This window comes from Alligator sinensis, unplaced genomic scaffold (genome assembly GCF_000455745.1).
Source record: "Alligator sinensis unplaced genomic scaffold, ASM45574v1 scaffold336_1, whole genome shotgun sequence".
Lineage (NCBI taxonomy): Eukaryota > Metazoa > Chordata > Crocodylia > Alligatoridae > Alligator > Alligator sinensis.
In genome coordinates, this window is record NW_005842917.1 from 426824 (window position 1) to 434979 (window position 8156).

The 8156-nt window shown below is 49.8% G+C and overlaps 1 long non-coding RNA gene across 1 annotated transcript; it reads left to right on the forward strand.

The window, feature by feature from the left end:
• The first annotated feature begins 1851 nt into the window (after positions 1-1851).
• On the forward strand, positions 1852-7872 carry LOC102375823. The gene is made up of 4 exons (XR_325207.3): positions 1852-1925; positions 5980-6102; positions 6307-6344; positions 7364-7872. It is a non-coding gene; the product is annotated as an uncharacterized LOC102375823 (long non-coding RNA).
• The last annotated feature ends 284 nt before the right edge of the window (positions 7873-8156 follow it).

The window sequence follows — 8156 nt, forward strand, 5'->3', positions numbered from 1 at the left end:
TGATCCCATGTCCAGTCTCCACCTAGGGGCACAAATGTTGTTACACAAATGGGCCTTGTATTTCCCCCTCTTTCCGCCCATCGGGGATAGGCTTTGTGCCAGGACACAGGCCTCCCTCTGTTCATCTACCTGTCTGGGCAGACCTAGTAGCTTGGGCCTCTCTGGAAGAGAGCTCATAGCTTTCATGTGGGGCTCACTGTGCGGGGAGGGGGGCATGGGGGCGAGAAGGGGGTAGGTTGGCTGTGAGAGCAAGTTGGCTCCTAGCTGCAGGTGTGTTTGTGTAAGCATGGGTGTGAGGCCTGTGGTCCTGTCCTGTCTCTCTGTCTCTCTCTGTCTCTGTCTGTTGCACACACACACAGAGGAAAGGACATAGGAACACAAATACACACACATAGGCTGAGGCTGAGATGAACTGAGGGGCAGATATCGTGGAAAAACTAAACCTGCATCCACCCATCCATCCATCCAGTCTCCTGCTTGCTGTCTCCCCACACAACTCCCCAGGACACGGGGGAACAGAAAATGTGAGGATGGAGGGGTTTGGCTTGCTTTTCACCCCATGAGAACCCACCCAGGGTGGCCATGTGGGCTGGATTTTTCCTTCATACAATAGATACAATAAACCGTTTTTTCTTTCCCCACCCTGCCAATCCCCATCAGGTGAACCAACTGCAGAAATCTCAGCCAGCTGCTGTGGGACACCAAGCACAGACACTGAGGACAACAGGAAAGGTAGGTTGGCTGAGCAGCTAAGGGGTGCCCTTAATAGCATAAATGCATCAACTGAGTTTAGTCTACATCCCGTGTTCCAGCATTTCCCTTGGTCAGACCAATCTCTAAGAAATACATTAGAGGCCTCAGCACCAGTGCGTCCATTTTGTATAAATCTGCCCTGATATAAAGATCAGAACTGTATATTTTGGCTGTAAATGTGTAACTTAAAATACTGGAAACTCTATGTAACCTTGTATAGAGACAGGCACGCAAGGCTAGATTCCATGAATAGGAACACACTGTTTGACCCAACACAAAATAAAGCATTGGGAGATCTAGAGCATAAAATCATAGACATTAAGGATTAAAAGGGACTTCAGGAGGTCACATCTAGTCCAGCCCCTGCTCAGTGCAGGATCATCCTCAATTATCTCATCCCAACCAAGGCTTTGTCTAGCCAGGTCTTCAAAACAGCAAAGAATGGAGCTGCTACCACCTCTCTGTGTAGCCTGTTCCAATGCTTTACTGCCCTCCTAATGAGAAATTATTTCCTAATATCTAACCTCAGCGTCCTTTGCTGCAACTTGGGCCCATTGCTCCTTCCTCTGTAGCCTGCCACCACTGAGAACAATCCAGCTCCATGCTTTTTGAAACTACCCTTCAGGTAGTTGAAGGCTGTTATCGAACCCCTCCTTTACCTTAGAATCATAGAAAATGAGGGCTGGAAGGGACCTCAGGAGGTCACCTCTAGTACAACTTTGTTCAAAGCAGGACCCTTCCCAGCTAGATCATCAGATCCAAGGCTTGGTATACCTGGGTCTAGATGGTGAGGTGCATAGTCCCTTCTAAACAACAAACATTTTTCTTGAGTTAAAAATAAGCTAGAAGCTTTATTAATTGCTGGGGGCCTAGGGCAGGATAATTCACTTTAGGTTGGAAGCAAAAACAAACAGAACTTCACTGGAAGGAGTTAGAAAAAAACCCCAAACAATCTGCAGAGCTGTGAAATAGTAGCCAGCAGGTGTGGTTGGCCCAATTGGATGGTCACATGACCAGAAGAGGCCACTGAATTGGAGGAGGGGGGGGCAGTCTCCATAAAAGCCCAGGCCCTAGTAGGCCCTAGTAGCAGAGCCGGCAGTTACGTGTAGGGAGCCAGAGGAACAACATCACTCAGCCTTCAGACTGCAGGTCCCAGAGCACCTGGAGTCAGGGTAGGAACTATGGGGACACAAAACTACATCCTGCTGGGGCTGGGCAGTAGACATCAAGGACTACAGTCTGTACAGGCAAGACAGGGCAGGAAAGAAGTGGGGGTGTAGTGCTCTATGTCAAAGAGCAATACACATCCTTGCTGGTCAGGATAGGGTTAGAGGAGGGGCAAATTGAGGTGCTCTGGGTAAGAATGCAAGGGGGTCGGGGGGAAAGGGACTTGATAGTAGGCGTCTACTACAGACCGCCTCACCAGGGGGATGAGCTGGACCGGGAATTCTCAGGTCAGCTCACGGAGGCTGTAAAGTCAAGGGATGTAGTTGTCACGGGTGACCTAAACTACCAGACATCTGCTAGGAGGAGCAGTCAGCCAGGTCTTTCATGGATATGGTATTTCATGGATAGGTCTGTAAGACTGTACAGCTTTTCTCTGTACAGTTGTGACGATAGTGGCTTCATCTGAGGGTTTCACAGTTCACTTTTTCCAGAAATAGTCAATGCATTGGTCCAGGGTAAGGTTTCATCAATGGCAGGGATACAGGACCTCCACCTAACCTAGGAGGTGCATTGTCCCACTAGGGGAAATGCCTTGCTGGACCTGGTCCTTGCCACAGGCAACGACTTGGTGGGGGGTCTGCGGGTACTCAACCACCTGGGCAACAGTGATCATCGCCTGCTGGAATTTACTGTCCAGCGCAGGGTGTTGAAAGCAAGCAGTAAGGCAAAAGTCCTTGACTTCAGGAGGGCCAAGTCCAAGACGGGTGCTTGTTCGGCAAGGAGACGATCCTCCGAGCTCAAAGGGAGTCAGTCCCAGTGCGCACCAAGGGGGGCAGGAGTGCTAAGAAGCCCCTATGGCTTAGCAAAGGCATCCAGGGATGCCTGAGAGCAAAAAAGGAGGCGTACAAACAGTGGAAGCAAGGGGCTATCACCAAGGAGGATTACACCTCCGTTGCTCAGGACTGCAGGGAGGCAGTTAGGAAGGCCAAGGCAGAGATGGAGCTAGGGCTAGCGACCAGAATTAAGGATAATAAATAGTCCTTTTTCAAATACATAGGGAGTAAGAAGAAGGCACTGGGTAATGTGGGGCCCCTACAGGACAGGGTAGGCAATCTGGTGACTACAGCAAATGAAAAAGCTGACCTTTTTAACGAATTCTTTGCCTCCATATTCCTGAACAGGGAGTGGGATATTTCCCCCACGAGGATTATGGACAGACACAGGGGAGGCACTGCCATGCCTAGGGTCAGGGACGACCTAGTCAGGGAACTTTTGGAGGGGCTGGATGTGTTTAAATCAGTAGGTCCAGATGCTCTTCACGCGAGGGTGCTGAGGGAATTGGCAGGGCTCTGGCCAGGTGCCAGAGGATTGGAAAAGGGCCAGTGTAGTTCTCATTCACAAGAAGGGGAGAAAGGAGGACCCCGGCAATTATAGGCTAGTCAGTCTTACCTCTGTCCTTGGGAAGACCTTTGAGAAAATTATCAAGGAGCACATCTGCAAGGGCCCAGCAGAGGAGGCAATGCTCAGGGGCAATCAACATGGGCTCATGAGGGCTGAACCTGCCTGACTAACCTGGTTTCCTTTTATGATCAGGTCACAAAGTCCCTGGTTGAGGGTGTTGAGGTGAATGTCATCTTCCTGGACTTTAAGAAGGCCTTTGACACTGTTTCCCACCACATTCTCTTAAAAAAACTAGGTGTCTGTGGCATTGATCCTATGCAATCAGATGGGTGGCAAATTGGCTAGGTGGTCACACCCAGAGAGTGGTGGTAGACGGGTCATTTTCGACCTGGAAGGATATGGGCAGTGCAGTCCCCCAGGGCTCGATCCTGGGGCCTGTATTGTTCAACATCTTTATCATTGATCTGGATGTGGGCGTGGAAAGCACGCTGTCCAAATTCGCTGACGACACCAAGTTGTGGGGCAAGGTGGGCACGCTGGAAGGGAGGGACAGAATCCAGCTAGATCTAGACAGGTTACAGAAGTGGGCGGATGAGAATAGGATGGAATGAAACACAGACAAGTGGAAGGTGCTGCATCTAAGGAGAAGGAACCAGCATCACACCTATAGGCTGGGGAACACCCTTCCTGTCAACACGTTGGCAGAAAGGGATCTTGGAGTCATTGCTGACTCCAGGATGAACATGAGCCGCCAATGAGAGGAAGTGGTCAGTAAGGCTAACCACACCTTGTCGTGCATCTACAGATGCATCACAAGCAGGTCCAGGGAGGAGATCCTTCCCCTCTATGCAGCGCTGGTCAGGCCACAGTTGGAGTACTACATCCAGTTCTAGGTGCTGCACTTCAACACTCGCATGGTCAAGGGGCAGCGGGTCAGGCCCTATGAAGAGAGGCTAAAGGGCCTGAACCTATTCAGCCTCCACAAAAGAAGGCTGAGAGGGGATCTTGTGGCCATGTACAAACTCACCAGGGGGGAACCAGTGGAAATTGGGTGAGGCTCTGTTCCCCCGGGCACCACCGGGGGTTTCTCAGAATAACAGCCACAGATTGTTAGAGAGCAGGTTCAGGCTGGACATCAGGAGACATTACTTTAGAGTCAGGGCTGCCAGACTCTGGAATGGGCTTCCAAGGGATGTGGTGCTCTTTCTTCCCTGGGGGTCTTCAAGAGGAGGCTGGACAGATATTTGGCTGGGGTGATATGATCCCGGCACCTGTTCCTGCCCGGGGCAGGGGTTGAACCTGATGATCTGTTTAGGTCCCTTCCGACCCTAAGTACTATGATACTATGATACTATAGATGATGTAGTGGGGCTGCCTGTGGTGGGGCAGTCTCCAGGAAATGCCACACCTGTATCTTCCCAGTGAAAGGTGAGGATGGGGCACCATATACTCTCATCCCCGTGGTGGGTTGCCCCATAGAGGGGACAAGCTTGGGGTCCAGGCATGTCGACATACACCTGAGGCCCAAGGGACATAAGACCTAGCAGCTCAGTGAGAGGCAGAGCAATGGCCCTAGTGAGGGCCTGAGTAATGACCCAAAGAAGGACTAGAGGCTGAGTCTGAGAGTAGTGTCAGTGGAGGCCTGGAGGACTATGCATAGGCCAGCCAGAGTAGTGGCAGCTGGAGGCTGCATAGAGTAGGGCCCATGGGGGTCTTGAAGGACTACACATAGGCCAGCCAGAGAAGAGTCCCCATTGGGGGGCAGAGTAGAGGCCCTACTGTGGGGCATGTGGTCAAGGCATGTCTGAGGATGCCTGCGGCCAAGTTTGGGCCAGAGGACAAGTGTGGCCCAGCTAATGGGCCAAAGGAGTAATGGTGGATCTGGATGCCATCTGTGAGACATAGGACATGGTGTAAGGGAAGGTTCAGAGACGTGTAATTGGGCCTTGGCATCGGGGCAATAAAATGGGCAGCCTCCCACATTTTCCATGTATTTTTGGTACATCAAAGCCGTGGCAGAAGAGTTAGGTCAGTGGACTGCCCTAGACAGGTGGGTGGGCTGACATTGTGACTGGCCTTGGGACAGCGCCCTGTCACAGCTTCATTGCCAGGAGCAGCTAACAGACTGCTGCACTGCAGAACAAAGGCTAGCTTGACTGGTGGAACATCAAGGCCATTAAGAAGAGCGGGCTGTTAAGGCCCGTGGAATGAAAAGTTTAGAAGGGATCAGGCAGATTACAATGAGACAGAAAAGTCAAAACCTAACCGATAAGTTTTTGGAGGCCATCCTGGTTAAATAGTCATTAAGGGGTCATTAAGGGTTTGTCCTAAATTCTTCAGCTAAATGGAGGGGGAAGGGGAAGTCTTCATGATCAATCCTTTTGCTAACTTTGCTACCCAGAGTACAGGTAACCTCACAGGTTGGCTACTGATAGACAAGGCACACACAGGTCTAAGGTCTGACTTTGTATTTGAGAGGAGGAACTTTCTGACTCTGAGGGTGTCAGGCATTGGAACAGGATACCCAGAGAAGGTGTGCAGTCTCCATCCTTGGAAATGTTCAGCTCTATGGTACTCTAAAACCTGCCCAAGGACAAATGCAACATCTGTTCCTAGCCTTACATACCTGGAAATATCATTGTCTTTTTTGGTGTTCAGGAGAAGGGCAGGGCATGTGTCCACATGGGAGCATAGAGATAGCTGCATACAGAGCTGGGGTTGCCCTGGGAGCTGCTGCCTGCCTCACCATGACCATCCTCCTCCTCCTGCAGAGGCACAAAGGTACTTGCCCCTCTATTCACCTCTTCCCATTCTTGTGCTGTTTGTCCATTATGATCTTATTTGGAATCCCCTTCTCTCCCCATCATGCTTGTCCAAGGGGAGTTAGGAGCCCTTGGGCTTCTCCCAAACACCCCTCTAGTATTTGGATAGTCTGATGCCCATTCTTATGACTGGTAACTCCTGTTTCATGTTCTTCTTCCATAGCAACCTCTGCCAGGACCCAAGAGCAACAGCTAATGCAGGTGAGATCATCACACTCACTCCTTGTATTGAGCAAGGGGTTTCAGTGCATGCGGTATATGCATAAATATGGTATTTCACGTATGGATCCGTGGGACTGTACACCTTTTCTCTGCACAGCTGTGACAGGACTGGCTTCATCTGAGGATTTTACAGTTCATTTTTTCTGGAAATAGTCAATGCAGTGGCCCAGGGTAAGGTTTCATCCAAGGGGGTAGGATGTCCAATCACAGGATTCTTTGTCCTTCTTGTGGTTGTCTGAGGGGAGCAGGTGGTCAGTAGTTGTTCTAAATCGGTTGCAAAAGAATCCTGTGTGACATAGACAGTGGAAGTGGTCTTCTAACCCCCCTCCCCCCCAACCAATAGTAGGTCAACAAATTACTTGCCTGGGCAGAAGCTGAGACCTTTGGAGAGTATGGAGAAGTCTTTACCCAACCTGAACTGTTGCTAAGCACTGAGGATACTGGAGTATTGAGTGGTGCCCTTCCACTGGAGAGACAACTTAAAGATGAATGTATAGGTCATTGCTCTGACATTTGTGGGATGGCCATCACTGTTCCTAGCCTTACCGTATCATTGGGTTCTGATCTTTCCCTCTTGGCCCAAGGCCCACCACCTGGGTTGTTTTTAATGGATGTTTTTGGTGGCAATTTGAGGTTTCTGGCAAAATCATTAAATATAATATGGGGATTTTTTTCTCTCTCTTGGAATATAGTGGAGCACATGGTGATTTCCTAGTCAAGTTGATTTCTTTTTGTTAGGCTTGAATGAAGGAGACTGTCAAGCAGGGTTTGGCAAAGCCTACTTTGCTGGCCACCTAGTGTGTTTGTTGCCATGTGTGTTGGCCCAGGGATTGTAGCTGATGACGCACTGGTGGAGGATGTTGTATTGTTTGCATAGATGGAGGAAGCAATGGTCATTGTTCAGGCTGGCTTTTTAGTTCTCTCCATGATCTATGATTGATGACCTAGGATCTTTTTGATCTACTATCCTTGAAGATCTGTGATTTGTCTTTCCACAGGGGGATGCCCAGGTGAGCAGCAAAAGAAGTGACAATATGCACTATGCAGAACTCACACTGACATCTCGGCAGGGTGCTGCACGTGCTCCAATCTGGAACAAACCACAGGAAAACACAGAATATGCCCCTATCCAGACCCGACCTCTTTAAAGAGCTGGTTCTGAGGGCAGTGTGAAGCCGGCAGAAACAATGCTAAATGACCAGGTGCTGTTAGCGACCCTCTCTCCTTTTTAATGGTCTTGGTCTTCCACTAATAAAGTCAACCTTTCTTCTTCAGTTCTCCTGCCTGTTAGCTGCTTCTCCTAACCTAGCTCTTATCTCTCAGCTCTGCAGTCTGTTTTTAACTCTAGTTAGAAACTCAGGGGTAGAAACATTAACTCATAGAGAAGGCAGGCTGGAAGGGACCTGTAGATCAGCTGTAGGATCAGCCCTTCCCAAACCATCCTATAGACCCCATAATCTAAACTCTCCATAAGACTACCATCAACCCTGATGCAACACAAGACGTCACCCCCTCACCTGCCACAGGGAAAGCATGGGTTCAATGAAAGGTTGTCAATCTATGCTCAAGAGATCCCAGGTAGAGGCAATGCCCCATGCTGCCAAGGAAATCAAAATCCCCCAAGTCCACACCAGTCTGATTGGGGAGGGGGAATTGCTTCCTGATCTGAAATAAGGTATTGGTCTGAACCTGAGAGGAAGGCAAGTCTCTCTAGCCAGGAAACTCTGGCTTTGGTCCTAGCAGAAGGATTGGCACAGCCCAGTCAAAATCCCCAGCCATGGCTAGAGCCAA